A 21,784-nucleotide genomic window follows, 5' to 3' on the forward strand; every position below is an offset into this window, starting at 1 on the left:
CTATCTGAGCTCCACAGCCCCTAACCACCTCTCCCAGGGCTCTGTAGTCCTTCTTAATGTTCTCCAGGCTACTGCTGTCTATGTCACTAGCACCCACGTGAACCACAAGAAATGAGTAATAGTCAGTGGGACTTACTAGGCCAGGCAGCCACTCAGCAACATTCCTGATTGAAGCCCCTTGTAGGCAACATACCTCCCTTGAAACTGGATCAGGCCAACAGATGGGTGCCTCTGTGCCCTTCAAAGTAGGGTCACCTACTGCTATGACCCGCTGCTTTTTCTTGGAGGCACTAGTAATGATCCTCTTTACTGATGCATCAGCTGGTTGTTCATTTGGTGCTGTATGCATTTCCTTGTTAGCCCTCTGCAGAACTTTGTTATAGACCTTATACTCTTCAAAGGTTTAAGGTCAAGGCTACAAGCAGGGAAAGAGAGGTGCCCAACCTGTTTAGGTTGCTAAGATGAGGAGGAGAGTCCCCAGATCTGCCTCACTGGGAATTTAAATGCAGAAGAGAGTGGTGAGAAGCAGGTTGAGACAGTCTTTCTGTATGCAGCAGACGGAAAGTTAGCAGAGGCAGAGTGTGACATGTGTAAAAAATTATACCATTTAGTTACTTCTCCCTGTAAGGGCTCTGATGAAAGCAGGAGTTTTGAAGTTCCCCAGTCTTCCAGCTGTGGCTGCTTCAACTAAGCATAGCCAGGCTGGACTGAAAGCTCATGTGAGTATGGTTTTGGTTCTCAGGTTCTTTTTTGCTGGATGTTTGATTTTTGCTCTTCCCAGAAGAACCTGAAACAGAAAATATTTTGCTCTGCTCTGCCCAAAACTCATCTCTTTTGAGGCATTTAAACAAGCTAAGTCCAAGGACATTTTAGAGCGGGAGGTTGTAAGTAATACCTGTGATACTTTCGGTTTTTAGAAAGCTGAAGTGATTTTGAGTAACTGGCATATGAGTTGGCACCTATGTTCAGCACCTGTTTCCCTTTGAATGTTCTGTACAGCTCTAGGTAGGCTCCTGTATAGTTGGATTTCTGCACCTCTTATGACCCCTCGTCTGCCAGAATGGCCCCAGCCCTCACATTACAGAGGACACCTGGCCTGTAACAATGATCCACAAGTACTTGTATTTTAGTAAGAAGTGGGCTGAAAAAACTTGTTTTCTGCGGAGCAGTGAGCATCCCTGTGGTGTCTCTGTGCTGTTTAGTAAATGCAGTTCTGCTGTTGCTTTTCTTACATTGGAAGCATTTATAGGTACAGTTTTCTCTGCCTAGCTGCTTATTTTCATAAAATACTTAGGAACCTAATTCTCAGAAGCTTCTGCTCTCTCAAGTCTGGTTGAAGTTGGCTGGTAAATTCAAACTTATTGTGGTCAAAGTGGTCTATAAACAAATCATGGCATAAGGCACAACACTCAGGGGAACAAACCTTCAGTGTATATTTCAAACATGGTCCCAATTGCTGTGCATTAATATACGGGAGAAGCAACTTCCAGGTCATAGGGTTATATTGAACAATAATCTAACAAACAGTGAATGTAATAGACGAATGCAGCCTTATTGATAACATTTGCTATTTCAATCATATAAGTAAGTATACGACTCAGGAACTGAGTTGCTGTTGTGTACTGCTTGAAGTGTTGAGGACTTGTGAAGGAAGTTCAGTTATTACTTTAAAAAGAAATATAGCCTGAGTAGAGAGGAGAGACATCATAATTTCTCAGAGGCTTACTTTTGTATTGTATTTACCTCGAATATAAAATTGTTAACATATTCTTTCCCTCCCAGGGAAGCATAATAGCAATATTAAAGCCAGTTTTACGATTTCCATTCTGTATCTAAATCCTCCCTCATCTTCCTTGCTTCTTATACGAGACTTTTTCCTGACCTTTTATACAGCACACATTACTACTCTCTAGACCTCTCTCAAAAATAAACATCCCACACCTGTGAGTGGAATTTCATCTGGGCAAGAAAAATTGGAACTTCTAATGGAGAAGGGTTTGTGCATGTCTCATTGTGCCACCACAACTTTGAGGTGCATTGTTGCATGGATACAAGCAGTGAGCTGAGTGATATGCAGCACCAAGATGTTATATTGAATAGGCTGCACTGGCAAAGAGCTAGGAAAATAATGGGATATGGTTCAGGTTACTGCATCAGCATTTCCTTCAAGCAAAAATGTAGGCCACTGGATCTTAATAAGTTAGATGTCTTCATTCTCCTTTGCTGGCTTCTGTAATAACTGTAGAAAGGTAGGCAGTTTTTTAGGACTCGAGAGTGTGAACTTAATATCCTCAGTTCTTGAGTTCCCTTGCTAATTACAGTTAATTTCATCCCTGTATATTGGAAAGGTAAGTTTTACCCTAACATTTAAAGGAGAGTACGAAAAACTCTTACAATAGAAGCACAAACCAAAACTGCAGAAGTAGCACACTCATAGCACCTGCTTCTGCTCTCTGTGAATTAATAAGTTCTTGGGTTTAATTACAGGCTGGCCCTGTTTAGGTTAGTGCTTGGCAAAGATGTGTTCAATATGTATTCAGGAGTGTGTGAACCAGTTTTCTGGCTCCTTTCAGATAGTTTCTGCTAGTCAGAACTCTCTGAACACGTCCAAAGGCTAGGAAGGCTCTATGGACTTTTGGCAACATATGATGTGATCGAGTAAATGTTCTCAAAACCTGAAGTTTGCACAGAAATAATGTAAATACTATGTGACAATTACTGCAAAATTGAAATTTGCAAATCCGTGCATCTTTGGCCTGATTTTTATTTTGATATACAGGGCATTGTCCTTTGCTGTTATTTTCTTCTTGAAAAAATCTGAGTTTTTCACAGCTGGACCTAAAATTGAGTGTAAACTTCTGATGCTGACTTCTGCAGTCATGGAAGAGAAGCCGTTTAGAAGCAATAAATCAATAAGGTATCAAAAAATTTAATCTGCTACTGCTATTTAGTTACAAACAACAAGAATGCTGAACAGTTAAAACAGCCATCTGTGGTCACAGCAGGCTAGAATAGGCCTGTTTTTTCTCTTAGGTGAAAATATAACACCCTAAGATCACTCTTGCTCTCTCCCTCCCTCCTTCTCTGTCTGAATTTGTTCCCTCTTCTTAATAACTGGGGGGAGAGGGGGAAAATCCTCATTTGGAACAGCACTAAATAAGGATAGTACTCCTATGAACTCAGCTAGTGCAGGAGCTGGAATTTTTTTAAACCATGGCTGGTTAAAAAAGTCCTGAACAAATACACAGGTTAAGCTTACATATTTCATTCTACAATAATCAGCTTTATAGGCCTTACTTAGAAAAACACGACAAGCAGGCTTTGTTACTCATTCTCTCTCACCCACACAGTTAATAAGAAAGACAAGAAGTGCCTGTTTTCCACCGCGGTGACTTACGCTCTCTGTACAGCTCTCTGACATCCCGGCAACTTGCCTCTACATGCTTCAGAAACATCAGCACAGAAGCTGGTGGTGATAATCCCTGGTAGGCTACAAGTACTAAAGGCTAATACCATCACACACTTGATTAGAGCTGAGACGTAGTGAGTTGCGAGAGGAAAAGGTATACCTGCTGCTGGGAAGCCACAGGCTGTGAGCGACATGCTCACGCAGTAGGGCTGTCCTGCTGTATGCTAAGAGTTGATCTTCTGTCTGCATCAGCTGGTTGCCAACAGTTCTCTCTCATATTGTCTGACATGGATCACTAGAAGATGCTGCGGAAGACAAACCCAGTAACTACTGGAGGGCAGGGCTGAAGGAGACATTGAAAGTAGAAATTAGAAACACATCTTCCCCCATAAATATGCTGTAAGCAGATCCTTCACTTAGAAGGAGTCTTGTGTCAGTAACCAGCTGGTAGTACATGATCCAAGCTGTCTAAATTTGTCATGAGAGTAGAGGTGTCAGAAAACAGTGTGCCTAACTGTTTGGTGTAGGACACAATGGAGGAATGGGAGCATCAAGTTCAGCTGACTATTTATAGTTTCCTAGACAGCAGGAGCCTCTGAGCTTTGGAGTGGTTGTCACTGAGATGGAGACAACAGTGCAGCTGGGCATGACAACTAATATGCTTTCCCTTCAGTCTAACATACATCAACTCCCTTTTTTACCTACAGCAGTATGAAAGTTCAGCCTTCAGTGTCAGACCAGGATGAATAGTTGGTTTTCCTAACCCATTCCCTCTCAAGCCCACCACCAGATTACCTGTTTTTTTTGAAACATGAACTTGGAGGGATGCAGCTGAACTAAGGAAGAAAGTCATATTAGGAGCATGTAGCTGAAAGTATTTTACCTCTATTTTTCCTCATCCCTTTCTCTTGCTACATTCCTCTACAGGAGCAGCTTCCCTTTGCAGGAAGGTATGTTGGGTTGGCTATAGCCTTTGGAGTTGTCTTTTCCCTCTCAGACCCCAGAAGGGACTTTTTGAGTGCACCTGGAAAATAGGTGAGAACTATGACCAAAGTAGAGGTGGGGTGAGCAAGAATATCATCTTTCTCCTAATGCCAAAGCTGTTTCAGAAACAGTACACCTTGGGCAAGTATAAATATTCTTCTCCAGACCTTCCACTTATTTTGGTATTCTGAGAGCTGAACATGATGGGGATATGGTAGAAGGAGGAGAAAGGCTGCGAAATAGTTTGGTGGTATAAGGCAATATTTTTTTTCCCCCTTTGAGAGCTGCTTCTGCGGAAAACTGTGGTGCAGATCCATCCCATATCAGCACTTGTGAAACACTATGGGTATAGTGATGAATGTCCTTGAGGAATAAAGGTTTTCTTTTCTACTAACCCTTAATTCTTAAATACGTACATTCAATGAGAGAAGACAATATCATCAGTGTTGCAGGACTGGACTTTGGTGAACATAACAGCTCCCAACGCAAAAAGCGAAAGCTCCCAGGAGCTATGGTTCTTTGTATACACAGTTGACATTTCCCACCACCTTATCTCCTCAACAAAATAAGAATTATGCTTTTCCTTCCCTTATGGAATACCTTGTAAATTCTGCTTGTCAGGGCTTGAAAGGCAAACTGGTAAGGAGGAATATGAAATGAGAATTTCGCCTGCCCTCAAAACCATGTGAAGTTGGGGATGGATGCTCTCTTGTCAGGCAGCAACGCATTGCTGAGTGGGAGCAGTGAAGCCAAGTGTCTCAGAGCAGACTTCAAGAGTCCTTTTCAGTCATCTGCCTCCTACAAAACGCTTCTTTGTACTTTTTTTTTTCTGAGGGGGATGGGGAGAGGAGGATGGGAGGGTGGGGGAGACAACCAAGTACTTTCCCAAATACCCACTAGATGTCAGTGTGCTCTGCCTGTTCAAGTGCCCCCGGCTCCTACTTCAGAGCCCGCTGTTCTCCCTTGTGCCTGCCAGCATCCACCAGCGCTCCTGGGTGCCGATCGCGGGGCCGGGACCGAGGGCCGGGGGGCTGGAAGATGCCCCAGAGCTGAGCTCTCCTGTCACGAAGTTCCTCCGGTTTTCAAGGAAGGAAATTTGGGCAGTTGTGTTGGCGCCGTCGGGAATCAGCAGCTGGGTCTGCCAAATAGATGGATGCGTAAAGACTTCGTGGTGCCTTGGGATGGCTGAGTCTCATAGATGCACATCCCTTCCTAAAGAAATGGGGTTGAAATGTTAAATTGCCTTGGGGACGCTGCAGACATTGGTATCTGAAATGGAAACTTGTTTGTTTACCACAAGGCCTCATCATCATGAAGCATTTATTAAATGACATATCCAATATTCTTCTTGAATATAAGGCTATAAATTTTCACTCTGTTTTATGAATGTCGCCACCAGTAAAGACTCTTTAGGAAGTGCCAAGTCTGCAAAAGGCAGATCTTTGCATTAGCCATTAAGCTCCTTATCCTTGCCTCCCTGGAAAGGTCATGGATGTTTCAGCTTGATGCGTTTGATGCAAATCATTTCAAAGAGAGGAACCAGCCCAACATTGAATCCAGATGTGGGTTCAGAGTCACCCAGCCTCACTGTCCGTGCTCACAGCTGTTGGAGCTTTCCTGATCCTATGGTCTGGGCCTATCTCAATTGCAGACGTTTCACTCTTGATTTATTAAAAAAAAAAATAAATCCCACCTCCACTATATCATCAAGTCTTGGCAGATCTATAAAAATCTTACATGGTTTCAAGGGGCTGACTCTTGCAAAGAATAGTAATATTCCTGAAGTTTAGTATTTAACAAAAAAACACTGGAACAAACTGTTATAGGTGATGAGGCAAGAGAAAATGCCTCCTTCAGATGTTTGATGTACATCCGAACTGGAAGTTTGGCAGAGTCGTCACAAAGTCTGAACAAGTAGGTCAAGTATTTGAGCATTTATCTATTTTATTTATTCTGTGATGGATGTACAGGGCTAGCATGAGATTTCTTTTAAAGGAAACACAGATCTGTTCAATGCAAAGCAGATTAGTTGATGAAAATTGAAACTGAAATTCAGCAGGGAACCCAGCAACAGCTCTTACTAGGGTAAGCCAGATATCCACCCTATTGATCTCATCATTACTCAGAACAATATTAGGAACAATTTCTTAGCTGACAAGTCTTACTGAACTGTGCAAGAGTCTCCCCGAGGTGATGCACTAGGTCCCACTGCCTGACTCACTGAGTATTGCAGCAGACAAACCACTAGCAAACTTGGGGAGCAGTTCTGGGTTGGCAGGGGTGGATTAGATGATCTAACAGTCTTTTTCTGTGTTTTTTATATGTCTCTAAATAGGGATTGAAAAGCTTTATGTTTCAGCAAATAGTGGAGGGATATGACAAACTCTTTCTAGAAATATTCAATTTACTGTACTCTGAATCATATAGAACTTTAGGAAAAAATAATTCCTTAAGATATATCATTAAACCTTGTTCCTTCCATGAGGCATAGAAATCTTCTTCTGCCCGTCATAAGACTGACATGTTCATCTTTTTGAACTCTGAAACCCCTTGTATGTGTATGTTACTAGCCAGAGCAATGCACATGTACAGTTAAAATAGTACAATATTTTTTGCCCCTCATGTTGCTGTGACATGAGTTTCCTTTGGGGGGATTTTCCTGCAAGGGAATCCTATTAACTATATATGCTACAGATGTTAAATTACAATGTCCATGAAACAGCAGATACTGGAATAGGTATGAATAATCATAACAATAAATCACAATTTTTTGTAAGGTCAGGAATGGACAAAGTCAAGCAAGAGAAAGCATAGTAGTAGTCTTCACTGTGTGGAAGGACTAATGCTTTTGTGACCCAAGGCAAATTGTCTGCTTGGACTTTCTAGCATTGAAACCCAAGCTCAGATGACTTCTCAGTAATTGCTCTTGGGTTGTTGCCAAAATGGAATTTTCTGCTTCTGAAAACAAATTCCAGCTATTGCCAAGAATGGAGGTTAAAATCGAGAATGAAGGAATTTCACAGCCCTGTTGGAGTGCCGGTAGCCAGCAACAGAGGTGCTTAGGAAAGCTACTGGAGGGCAGAAGCTCTTCTAATGGCTGAAGCACAAATATGTAGATTCTAGGGGGTTGAAGAAACTTTATTTGAAACTCTTTGGCCTGCACATTTGACTAGAGGACTTGCTAGAGAAAGGGTTCTCCTGGAGACATTGCACAAGAGCAGTACTCTTCCATTGTACATTCAGTTGATTTGTTTTGAATCTTAATGATGGTCCAGGAAAGTTGAAAGCAGCTGAAACCAAGTGGTTTGGAGAGAGCTATGTTGCCTGAGGGCAATGACTGGGAGGCAGGATTCCTTCTCACCTGGTAGGCTTGTACCTTAGCCAAAGAAATCTAGTTGCGTACTGTCTGTGCTGCTGTGTCATCTGTGCCTATGGAATTTAGGAAGTGGAACGACACATGCACATGGGAGCAGCCGCTCTTAAAAATCTCTAAAGTAACTCTTTATAGGAGGGACATACAACATGTTGAATGCCATCAGAGGGGAAGAAGAGAGAAATGGAACAGATCTCATACATAAGCTCTCTACTCATGTTCTCAGATCCAGGATCTAACGTCCTTTAAGGACCTAAGAAGTTTTTATTTCCCTCAGGCTTTTTCACCCTCTTATTTGGATTCATTTACTTTAAAATGGACAGCTGATGCATCATGGCTCATTTCGCCTTATGCTCTCCCTGAAATGCTTCTTGGAACTACCATATTGCGCTGTCTTAGAAAGGACACATTTGACAGGCCTTGTGCAGCACCCTGTTTTAATCTGTTCTTGCCAACCACTACTTCAGTTAGTCAAAAAGATCTGAAAAACCTTTGTTTCCATGAATCCTAGGTGAAGGACCCTGATATTCATGCATGTGTACATGAAAATGGGAGGGTTGTGTGTGTGTCTGGGGTGATTTTAATGTTGTATCCAGCTGTAAAGGAGGCAAGCTTGGTAAGGTTTGCAGCACATTAGTTTGAATCTTCAGTTAACAGTAATGGAAATAGCTGCATTCACCCTGAGACATCTCTCTTGCTTTAAAACAGCCAAATAATCTTCCCAGATGTTTGTTGTTTGACTTCTTTCAAATCCATTTGGTTTTTCTACTAGCTCCAAGCATGACTTGCTAATAAGTTCTTAATGCCACCTCTGTCCTTCATTTGATCAAGTTATTAACGCACAGCAACTTTTAGTTAGGTGAAAGAAAAGGGTCTTGTGACAGGGAAAACAAAAGGAAAAAGTGCCATTCTGCTATATGGGGGAATGAAACCATTTTCTATGATCCAGCTAACGTGTGATCCTTGAATGTCCTTTCACATCCCTGGTTTGTTGCTGACTCATTCATCTTCCTCACCAAACAGCACTTAATCTTTCATGAACTCCTTTGGGGCATTGGTTAAGCCCTTATATTCCACATATATGTAATAAGCTCTGAAGATTTTGTTACCAGATATATTTATTTTGCAAAATGGATTTTTATAACATGCCATTAGTGGTCTGTGACCACAGCTGTCCTTGGCCATGTTGCATTGTCATAGCCATATGGGTGACAGCTGTCAAGTAGTTGAGCTAGTCTGATGCTTTGAATAAACTTTAAAAACTAAAAAGGTTGGGTTCTTCTAGGTTTCAAAGTAGGAAGAAGAAAACCTTGCATATGTTTCCCCATGGCATTTATTTATTGGTAAGAGAGATCGAGAAAGAGAAGACCGAATACTGTGAAAGCAAAACTCTTCAGTTAACATTTTCAAGAAGGGAGTAAGTGGTAGAGGTCTTTTACCACCTGCAAAGTGCCAAAGTTGTTCTGTTTACAATCTCTTCTTCTGCTGTTACCCTTGCAGCATTAGGATCACTGCCTTTGCAGTACAATCTTCTTGCTTGTGGTTTGTGTAAAGTGGTTCCTTGTGGTTTGGGGGCTGGAAACAGCACCAGAAGGGAGTGGGGCAAGGCAGCTGCTGGGCTTCAGCAACACTCAGTCCTGTAGAGGCTCCTGCAAGGCAGCTGTTGGGGAACATGGATGGTAGTTGCACCACATCTGGGAGACCATGTGCTTGTCAGGAAGATGATCATAAACAAGGCCAGTGGCACAAAGAGGTGTCTTTTCTTTCAGAAGACTACCGGCTTGGAGTATTTCACTGACTTAATTTGCCAAGTGTGAGCCCTTGTGCCCAATCTTGTGCACTTCAAGCATTTACTGCTCTGGGAGGTAAATATTTTTTTATATTTCTTCTGGTTTTACGTTCCTTCACTTACTCTCCATAGCCTGCTTTTCCTCTGGGAAAGGTGAGATCTTTACATGGACATTTTCCCACCCAGTTTTTACATTCCCATTAGGTGCAACTCCTAAAATGTTGGGTTTTTTTTCTTTCACTGTGTTTAGGCTGTGTGCCATCATGGAGTGCCTAGCACCCTATTTAATCCAGAGACCTGACTGTACTGCACTGCAGCTGTACTTTGGCTTACATAGCCAGGTTTTCTTGTCCTAGAAGTGGGGTGCAGGGCAGGCTGACATTATATCTTGGTCTCACCCAATTCTTGGTGATGTAAAAGCCTAGCCAGTTGCTCCCTGGACTCTGTTAGGAGCAATCCCAAGTCCTGCAACTGAGAAACAGCTTACATGGCTCAGTTCAAAATCTGTTCTCAGCTGCGTGGCCTGTTTCCCTGTGCTTGTATACAGTGCACCAGAAATTTTCTCTAAAAGACCTGGTGTGAAAGAAGTCCAATTTTTTTGGTCATAGCAGCAGCCCGAAGTGAAAGACTTTACGAAAAATATTTCATTTTAAAGAAAAATCCATTTTCTTTTCCAAATAAGAGCGGAGAATCAATCTTAAAAGTTGGCTTGAGTGAGAATGTGCGCTGGTTTGCTATAAAACATAATTTCTTAAAAAAAGAATATGGAGGAATATCAATGGCAGCTAAACTGAACAGTAATAATGACAATTATGAGTTCTTGGATGCAACAGAGGTTTACAGACTGTGGTGCGTATTTAGTCATGTGGTAACTAAGCCACTGATTTCTTCCGTCCACAAGAAGTGACAAACTGACTGTTAGCTAAGTATTGCCAGAACAGTTTTTATATCAATAGGAGTTGTCTCAGGATATCAAAACTATGAAGAAATCTGTAGGTGAAGATCCCATGTATTTTTTTTAATAATTCAGTCTCCTTGGGGGTTATTTGAAATGTAAACCCAAGAGTTTTTGATTTACTTTCTGAATAGTACCCAGTCAATAAAGTATGTTATGTTACCAGACATAAAAGTCCTAATTGCCAACCCTAACAGGCAACCTTATGCCTGTTAAGGTTGGCAGTGCCTGTTAAATACACAACTGGTCAAGCTGTATCACCCAGAAACATGAGAGCAAAGTTGGCACTGGTCTCGATTTCAGTTCTAAGAATTGCAGCACTATGATCTTCTATACTGTCTTAGTAGATGCAGTTTGTGATCAGGATTATGCAGAAGTCTCCTCTGTGAGTAATTTCTGAGGCAAGAGTTTAGCTTTTTTTAGAATTATTCTTAAGGGTTTATTGAATGACTTTGAAATGTAGTGCCCGTTTTATCATCAGAGCAATCTTCCACAAAAGTATATAGGCATATATGAAGGTGTAATTAATGCTGTAGTCACTGCATCTCTGTGTCTGAAATTGATAGTTACTTGTCTATTTTCTGTGGATCTTGTACAGAAACTTGCCAGTTGTACTGGTTTATTATTCAGGACAAGCCTGCATGGCATGGCTAAAGATTTCTGAGGCTGGAGGAAGCAGGGGAGCAGAAGTAGTTGCAGAATCAGTCCTGCTGACTAGCAGGGTCAATTCCTGCTTTTCAACGATCCACAAGACAGTGGAGGAGGAGTACAAAAAGAAAACACATCTCTGAGGTATAGCCAATAATCCTCACATTACATGCTGAAATCAAGCCTGTTTTATTGTGATCCTAATCTCAGTCCGCCACTTCCACATCTAAACATTGCACGCACGTCTGCGTAGAGGACAGCTTCCTGCACTGACCAAGGGCCAGTACTGCAGCAGATAAGGAGCGTGAGAGTGCTTGAGCTGTATTAATCTATTATCTTCACTTTCTCTGTCTTTTTTTTTTTTTAAGCATTTGAGTCTCAACCTAAGCAGCTATTCAGACTTTTGATGTAGTTTGAAGGTTCCTCAGACAGTTCCTCCTACAAAGACCATATTACAAGCATTAAATCTGTAATTATATACAAAAATAGATGCTGGGCACAAAGCCTATCTCTAAATCAAACTGGCGTGAGGCAGGGTGGTGTTACTGGAACAGTCTCAAGATCAAGTTATGAACCATGACTTTGGCTCAAATTCTCTCCCTAGTCCTCAGCCTTTAGGTTTGATATATACAGGAATTTTGCAAGGACACACTGAAATTTCCAATTAAATTGGCCATGCAATGGAACAGGAAAATTCTGGCAATTCAGAAACAAGTCCTGTTATCACTGAGATTTCTTTATGACCATAAATATAACTATTCCAATTAAATTTGCTAGTAACTTTCTTAGGAAACATAAATTTGAACCTTCTGGTAGATCAGACTGACAATTACCTAGCATGTAGCTACATTAATGATCCTCTGATCATTGCCACTTACCACACTTTGGGTCGCAGCACAGAGCAATCTCCAAGTACATAAACTGGTTTCCTTTTAGATTAAATGAAACCAGACAACATGTTCCACTGTTGCTGTTAATGTTCTCCAATTATTTCTACATATTCAATTCACAGGGCCAGATTGAAACTATAAAACTAGCCTGAAGTAAATTCCCTTGAAGCATGTGTCATCTGCACATCAGACACTCACCACCATTTTTTCACCCTATAAATCCACCATTATCAGGCCACATGCTTGCTAATGTAGATGTAGCCTTAGATTTGCAGTTTGAGAGTTTAACAAAAATCTCTTGGAGAAAATTTCTGAGATGTCTTCAGATTCAGCAGTACGAAGCTCTTGTCAATGGAACCATATTCGTTTCTGAGCATTTTGTGATTTAAAAGCTGCCATTAAGATACTTAGACTTGTGCTGTGCCATTCATTGTTAGAATTTGCTGAAGATTGAAGGAACCAGATCTGAAGGTTGAGCGTGTGAATTTGCAAGTTGTCTTTTTTGACAATTGATAATGTATTACCACCTAATGATTTCTGCTTTGCTAGTGGTGCCTGAGAAGCCCAACAGGATTTGAGTATGTAAACAAAGCTTAAAGGCTTGGATAGAGAGGATAAATGTCCAAAAATAGAAGCTCTGTTGTGCAAGCGGCTACATCTGAATATACTGCAATTTGATTTCTAAAACTTCTGGTGTCCTTGTATCATCAAAATTTTAAAAGAAATATTATTTGTAAAAACATAAAAATTCTTTGTATTTTAATGAAGAAGACAACTGGGGAGAGAAGCAGGGGGAGAAAGTGGATGAAAATGAGGAAAGTAAGCACTTTATCTTACAGTAAACTTGCTAATGTAATAAGAAATGGGGCAAAATAAGAAGACCAGAGGCAAAAAGCAGAACTTAGCTGCTTTTTTGTGTGTGTGTCCATCTGAATGCAACATAAGTAACACTGCTTGTCTTGTCCCCAGTTTTTGTCAGCAATTACCTGAGGTATTTAAGAGTCAAATCTAAGCATGGCACTGGGTACAGAAGGTTTTGGACAAATCAGTCAGTCAAGTCTTTCTGCCCGTGTGACAACATGTCATCTTGAGCTCTTATACATGTGACATTCTCTGGTTTATGAACTAAACAAACTGAGTGAAACAGCGGGTAGTTTAGACATACAGTCTTTCATATCACCCAAAACTTTTGTGGCCTCCCCATCCCATATGTAGCTAGAACCAACCCTTTTGCTAAGAAAGTGCAAAAGGGTGTTTCCTAAACACATTATTACTATATCCTGGTTAATATGTGTTCTATGGAGATAGCATCTGTCCACTGGGAGCTGGCTTGTCTTGTGGGAGGCTCCTGCCTGTATATGATGCTATATATGTTCAGAGTCCACATTCAAAGCCTCCTTTCTGCAGTTCCTTGCTCTACTGTACACGAGTCCCTAAACAGCAAACTATACTGCAACACAAGCCTGGATGAAGCTTTTTCCTAAACTGAGCTATCCAAACCAGAAGCCATTCCCAAACCATATGTATATGCAGCTGGTATCAGCTCTGAGTTTAAAAAAAAAAATAAAAAAAAGTGACAAATTGCATGTCTACCAGAAGACCCATATGCTTGAAAACCACTGCTTTGCCAAACTAGGCTTTTAGGTTCTGTTCTTTGGCCTTGCCTGCTCTCTCAAATCTTCCTCATGGATTTCTCAACCAATCATCACCACATGGTGCATGCATTTAAAAAACTTTCCAGATTTGCTCACTCATACCTTAACTACCCTAACTTGCAGCAGCAGTTAGGAGTGGCTTAAGAGGTAAAATGAGTATCCAACATGACTCACCAAAACCTTTACCAATCCTGGTTTTATCTGTTTCAGTAGGCATTTAGATGACATTGTCAGAATCTTGAACTACATGCTCAGCAGATTGGGATGTAAAGCCATGGACAACTTTATGTTTATGTACTATCACCACCATCAGGTGATCAATCAATGTGCACTACTTACAAGCAGAATGGCCTTAAATTTACTACCTTATTTGCCATTCACTGGACTGTTTTTAACCTTTACATGCCAACTTGCTCTGTAATAAATACAGGCTTAATTTACACTTCTATTCATGACATGAGTCTTGTGAAAGTCTGCGGCTATACACCATAAGCAACTGGAAAACCAAATCTTTTCTGGGTAGTAGCAACAAGATGCCTTTAATTTCCCCAATATTGATTTTAATAACTTGTCTGCTAAGTAAATTCAGTTCAGATTAAAAAGAAAAAAAAAAGAAGTGTTTGATTTTCCACAAGTTCTGTGATAACTTGTTAGAGTAACAATTACTACTATAATTGTGTAAAGCTTGGTTGTTCATCACAGATGTGATAATGTCACAGACCTGGACCACCCTGTCAGCTTGTCAGCTTTAAAATATTACTCCTGGAATAATGAAAAATTGCAGCTTCTCAGTATGGCTTTTTGATTTATGGGCAGTTTCTCAGAGATTGATTGGTTGTTTTGTTTTGTTACCTGGAATGAATGATGAATATTTTAAAAAATACTTAATGTTGGATCCAGTGCAAATGAGATAATTTTACAGTGACTTGTTTAGTTGTTTCCAGAATAATTGGACATTATTACCTGCCCACCATGCGTGAACTATAGGTCTCTGGAGGGGCTAAATAGCTTCAGTTGATGTTTCCTTAATATTTCAATGTAGTTCATCTGCACTGTTCATACAAGTGTTTTTACCAGATGGTTAACCAGCCTTGTAATGACATTTCACATTTCCTGTCTATTACTCACTAATGGAAAACCATACAATTTGATTCGCTATTCAGTGTAACTTATGACTGACTCACTTGTGTACCTGTACTAGAGAATCATAGCCAAGTGTCCCAAGGAGGTTAAATTGAAAGAGAGTTTGCTATTACCTTGAGTAGGACCAGTACAGACATCTACAACATTGAAGCAAATAATTCCTTCTCTTTTTTATGACATAAGAACAAATTGGTTTTTTTAAGGCTTTTGCTGAGATAGTTTGGCAAATAAGACAGTTGGGTATCTACCCTGAGAGGATTTTTTTTTTAATTAATGAAGATTCCATTATGATTTGAAAATGCTTTAAAAATTCTGGCTCTGCGAGTGTGAGAAAAGGAGTAATAAGTAACTGTGAGGCCATGAATAGTTGACTTTCATTTCTGAAAAATGTACTGTTTGTTCAATTCCTAAATGTCAAGACAACACTCTACCCTCTCCTTTGGCTTCCCTGACTCACCTGTGTTGTTTCAGCCCCTGCAAGGCAGCCTCCTAGAAATCAAGAGCCACCTCGGGGCATTGCCCACAGCAGGGAGCCACCACTGTACTCTCTCATCAGCAGCAGACACAGCTAGGAACAGAGGTTGTCTTGCCTTTGGTGCTTTTTGGGCAGGGGGGAGATGCAGGCAATATGTAAACCAAACTTATCTATGTCTCCACCAGGCAGCATTTAGGTTTTTTAATAGGTTTGTGTTTTTTTCTTTCTATAGAGCTTCATTATTCTGCTTTTACAAATGGACCTTTTACATACACAATGCCCTTGTGTCTGATAACCTATCAGTATTTTATTTGCTATCAAAGATCTTCAGCACGGATTAGGTAGCAAGAAAAGGCTGCTTTTGAGAAGGCATTCAGAAAACTGTTGCTTCAAGACATAATTTTGCCTGTGTGCTGTCACAAGTTACACACTTGTACAGGAACTGGATCTGTAGGCAAAGATTATTTTCTGTTCCTGCTACCCTTGTTACTCTTCTTTGAATACACAGTCTTCTGTTTTTTTCGCATTTGGTCTCTATACGATGTCCAGTTTGACCTTGTTTTTAAATCTCTGGGCTCTTCATATTGGTTGAAGGCTCCTACACCTTTTTTGTTCTATACCAGTCTAGTTTTGCAGACTCTTATATTTTCTATTTGACCATCCCTTGGCAAAGTGAAGAAAGATGCTATTGCAGCAATCAGTTGCCTTTGATTTGTTGGTAACAGGTCTGAGGACTAGCTAATGGAAAGGAACCAGGATTGGATCCCTGGGATCCCAGAACCCAATCTCTCACGGTTACAAACAAATGTGAATTGAACACTTCAGTGTGCCAAAAAAGACATTACTACAAGCCCCAAAGTGTTCCTCATATATAATTAGAAGAGACATGTAGCAACTTCAGGTATTACAGCATGTCTCAAGAAGAGAATGAGGACATCATCAATGTCTTAAGACACTGCTTTAAGTCAGAAGGCTTCTATATTCTGAAGAAGTGGACCATGTATTGAGCTGGCAAGAGAGGGAACCCTACAGCAGGAAGCCTTCCTCACTTTTTGGATCTTGCCCAAATTGCTGGGTTTTATCAAAAGCTCTCCACTTTTTAGTAACCTGATCTTACAAAAATCTTTTGCTCTAACATTTCTTCCCTGGCTAATGTCTGTTTTGCAATGAGGCTACTTGACATGTGAATTGCACTTCTATCCAGTTTTCTTTCTTTGCTCATTAAATATCTGGCTTCTTAGAGTTTTCTTGACTTGAATCTTTGGGATCTTGCTGAGCACAGCTATCTGTAGGAGTCTCTATGATAAATGCATATACTGAGAAATCATTCTGTTATGATAACAAGGAAATGGCTGTGGGATGACTGCCGCTTAGTATTTGAATTGTGCTACTTTCTATTTTTTCGTCTGTGTTATCTCCATCCCTGTCTTCTACTTAAAGACTCTTTGGGCCATGACTACTTATTGCGTACATTTTACCAAATGCCTCATTGGAGTCTCTAAGTGTTGCTGAAGTCTGTTATGAAAATTTGACATGGTAGAAAGCAAAGAGAGGAGAAGATCATATTCAGAGTTGCACTATATTATTTTGATGTCAGAAAGTCGAACTGAAAGACCCTTTTTCCACTTTTCTGTAAAATAAGAAAAAAAAAAGCACATTTTTATTCATAAAAGAGGCTGCTTCTTTAGCTGGAAAGAATTTTTCCCTGCTCACTAGGAATATAAATAATTCCAGCAGAAGAGAACAGAGAAGCCACATTAATCATTTATGTATGGATATACTTTATTTCAAAATTATTTTCTTAAATCTAAAAAACATTCATGGCTGTCTTATTCAAGTACAGGAGTTTTCATAATATAGTGGACATATATAAGTATTTATTTCTTTCCTTAGAGACTTGGGTTTTAAAACATTTTTCTTTTTAATATCCAGAATTCATGTAAGGTTTAGGATTGATTTAGGTTGAAGCCATAATTCTTAAAACGCTTGTACTTAAGCTTGACTTCAGGAATGTAAGTTTCTTTCAGCTCAATAGAACAACTTTGTCTAAGTTATATGCTTAAAGAAGATCAAAGGCTGAACCTAACTTCCAAGTAGAAGTTACAAACATTAGTTATAATGATCTTAGCCATAAAAATATGATAAAATAGCCTTTTTAAAAGTGACTGTACTTTCAACCAAGTAAGACAGGATAAACTATAGGTGAGAAGTGGAACCCAGGTCTCTGCTGGTCCTGTGACTTATCCCTGCATGAAAACCGGTTTTGCAGAACTGGGAGGAAAAGAGTGGCAATGAAAACCAAAAGGGATAGCAGAGAATGGAAAAATGCTGAACTTGGTGAGGCTCAGAGTGTTTCCAACCTTTTCAAGTGAGTTTTAGGCTCAAAAAAGAAGTAGAGAACCACTGTACACATAACATTCCTGACTGATATCTCCCTTACAAGCTCAACTTTGCCATACTTGCAAATGCTTCAGCAAAGATCCCATTACACCCACTGAGAAGTGTCAGTAAAATTTTATTTTGACTTGAGAAAATTGCAAGAGCTTGATAGCCATTGTTAGGAGATGCACAGTGTCTTGGCTATCTTTACCCACACTGTACCTCCAAGCAAAGCAGGACAGCTATACAGCCTCTGTTTAGCTCTACAGTGAGGATGAGGGATGTTTCCAGAGGCTCAGGAGGGATTAAGCAGGCAATTACTGCTGGATGCCTCTGGTAGAGAGGCATCCTTTCCTCTTTGTGTCAATCAGAATTTTTTCCATCTGCCTTTTCCACAGTGACGGCGCAGTGAGGTTATCAGAGAGTTCATGTGGCTGCTGAAGAAGTTTAGGGCTGATTTAAGGGACAAGAGTGCTGGAAACTTCTAAAACAAATTAATTTCCTGTGGAAATATGCTTTATGTCTTGGTGAAATACCAGGACCTGAACACACTTCTGGTTTTAGTAAAAATGTTTAGAGCTTGGTTTTTGGGTTTTGTCAGTTCAAGAAAATTCAGCCATCTCCACGATTGTCCTGGGTTCGGTAGTAGCAGTCATTTTTCTCCTTCTTTGTAGCTGGTGCAGTGCTGTGTTTTTGACTTTCAGCCTGGGAACAATGCTGAAAACACCGACGTTTTTAGTTGTTGCTCAGTAATGTTTACTCTGACCAAGGACTTTCTGAGTCTCATGTTCTGCCAGGGAGGAGGGGAAGCTGGGAGGAAGCAGAGACAGGACACCTGACCCAAACTAGCCAAAGGGGTATTCCATAGCACAGCACATCGTGACCAGTATATAAACTGTGGGCAACTGCCCAGAAGGGCTAGATCGTTGCTCAGGTTGGGCTGGGTATCTGTTGGCAGGTGGTGAGCAGTTGTATTCTCTTCCCTTGTTATTTCCCTTATCATTACTATTATTGGTGGTAGCAGTAGTGGTTTGTGTTATACCTTAGTTATTGGACTGTACTTACCTCAAGCCGTGGGAGTTACATTATTTTGATTCTTCTCCCCATCCCTCTGGGAGCCGGGGAAGGAAGAAAGGGGGGAGTGAGCTAGCAAAGATGTTTAAACCACGACAACAACAAAGCATCCTCTCCATGTGACAGAGCAGAAGGAATATTTGATTTCCCAGATGGCATCCAGGGATTTTGCAGTAATGGATGGTAATTTCACCTGCTCTTGCATGGAGATCTGAGCCATACATGAAGGAGGGAAGGAAAGGCTCCAGAAGCAGCTACTGAGCACCATGCTTGGTGGTAGAAATGGGGAGGCTCCAGAGATACAGCTAGAAGGAACAGTCACTGGATGTAACTGAGAGAGAGGCCAAGGCTAGAGAAAGGGGAAAAGAGACTGTCTCTAAAATCATGCTGCAGCAGGAGAGCATCTGAAGAAGCACTGGTAAGACCACATCAGCCAGCAGATACTCTCTGGGATGTCAGTGACAGCCTGGAGTAGTAGCAATTGCCCAAAGCGTTCTCTGATTTGTCTTATTACTGTAGCCTTTATCACTAACTCTGTCCAAGTGTATTTCAGTCTGTGAGGAAAGAAAAAGTATTATAATATATCCTCAAAGCACAGCAGTAAATATTTTCTCTGTTGCTTCTATGATGCTCACAGAGCCTGGATGTGCAGGATGATGTGCAAATTTGCCATTTTCTTGCAGGGGACTCTCTGAGATGGGCTTTTTGTCAGCTCTTCCCCCACTGCCGCTGCCCCAAAGTTGCATTTATTTAGGCATCCAAACTACTGAAACCTTTTTTTTCTTCCTAAACATTTGCAATGCAGTGTGGGTGGTATAAGATTTTTAATGATACAGGACATACAATGCTGTACTCCACAGGAGTACTGTTTTCTTAGTTCTTTGTTAGAAACAACCAAATAAAACTTGATGAAAAATGTATTCAGTCTATAAGCTTTCACAGTTCCTAAATGCCTATTATTTTGCAATTATTTAACACTTGTTCTAATTTACTCAACAAATATTTCAGTGTTTCTTGCAGTCATGGGGTTTCTTGAAGAGTTTGCTACAGACTTTCAGTACTTCCTATTTAAAATTCGAAGTCTATAGAACAGTTGAGACTTAGCACTTATTTGATGTATATTATTTAATGTATATTCTTTGCTACATCACTAAGCAAATGCAGTTTTTCAATTCGAGGTGGGAAATGAAGAACAGAAACCTCTGAAGGTTTTCTCCTCCTGAATAAAGAAATGTTTTTCTTTCTTTCTTTGAGGATAAGTCACAAATAAAAGCCACAAAAACACCAAAAATAACAACTGAGGTAGGCATGTACTAATGTAGATTTTAAAATTAAAAGCAAAAGCATTTTCCTTCTACATCTTTCAGAGATTTAGTTACAAAAGTCACTGTAAGGTTTGTTGGCCAGGAGCGTGGAGTTACAGCACATTTACAATGAAAGAGAGTGTGATAAGAGTAATGACATTGTTTCTGGCTTGTACCTACCCTGCTTGAGATGCCTAACTTTGAAAACTGTCTTAGCTATGCAAGTTATGGAACATCATCTACCAGGTGGAAGCTCAAATGTGCAAAGCAGCTTTTCAGCTGGTATGTACTGTCATGGTGCCAGGGAAACAAATACAGTTTTGACAGTCCATATTAGCTGAGTTCGAGCTCCTATTTTGAGGTATAAATTTGGGAATGCCAAAGAGCAGAAGTGAGGAAGATGATGGAATTTCCTTGCAGCACCTTGTTGCAAAATTCATCCAGGCTCAGAAATAGACACTTTCCACTTTTAAATTGTGGTTGTACCTGAAAACCCTAACAGACCAAGGTTTCTGTTTCTAGTGTGCATCTGTAGGTTCTCAGAGACAGCCTTTGCCTCAGAGTCTGTGGTGTAAATATAAGACAAAATATGGGAAAGATATATACAAAGACACAGTTTGGTACAGTGATTTCCCACCTTCTTTGCAGCAGGTTAGCATCAACACCAGAAGTGGAACCTGGTCTTTAGACTGGTGGTGCACTCACGTGTCATATTGTGGACTAAGACTGTATACTACCAAAGCCATATCCGAAGCCCATTGGAATAGAAATGAAAAAAAAAAAAATGCTTAGGTAATTGTATTTTTGATCTCTCATGTTGTTAAAAAGATACTATGTGGGGACATGAGGGAACAGAGAATCAAAATTATTTGTGTGAAGCACGGTTTTCTATTGCTTTTTTATTGCAGTCTTTAATAATTCTGAAAATACAGGTTAATTCATTGTGAACATGTTCAGATCCTGAAGTGGCAGAATTGTATTTTAAATGCTATAAAACGAGAAAGATGCATTTGGTCTTGAAATAGGAACGGAGGAGAAAAATCTCTGACTTCCAGTCCTCAAAGTAAGGTGAGATAACTGGAGGGGTAGGTCCCAAATAAATATTTCTTACAATATTCTGCCAGGGATTTCTTTCCCCAGTGTGGAAGCAGTCTCACAACACACTCAGCAGAGTCATTGATGCAACAACATGTATTTGTTCTTCTCAGCCATTTTGGTTTTCATTCCTCATTGGCAAGCTGAGAAAGATATTCTTGAAAACACACACACACACTCACAGACCCCTAAATAAATTGTAATTGTTTGAATAATCTCTCATGGAATTCCCGTGTCAGAGCAGACCAGGTTCTCCTTGTCCATACTCATTCTGAGAGTGGTCAGGGGTCAACAGCATGAAGAAGTTGCAAAATATCTTAGCTCAAGCTGTTGATGTAGTCACAGTTCCTTAGACCTTGGCTTATGTCCTGTTATACAAGACTTTATACACCTTCCAAAATATGCAAGTCCTCATCAGTGCACCTCTGACGGTTTTTATTATTCATGTAAATCACAAGTGACATGCTGAATGGGAAAAAAGAATTAAATAAATAAAAAGAGCAACTGTAAATTATAAACAAGTTTGGAACTGGAAAGAGGGAGAATAAATGAAAAGCCTTCTGGCCCAGGACAGCATAGGGACTGTTCTGCAAGCTGCTGATTTTTTCCTG

This window comes from Psittacula echo, assembly GCF_963264785.1.
Source record: "Psittacula echo genome assembly, chromosome: 3".
In the NCBI taxonomy this organism is placed as follows: Eukaryota; Metazoa; Chordata; class Aves; order Psittaciformes; family Psittacidae; genus Psittacula; species Psittacula echo.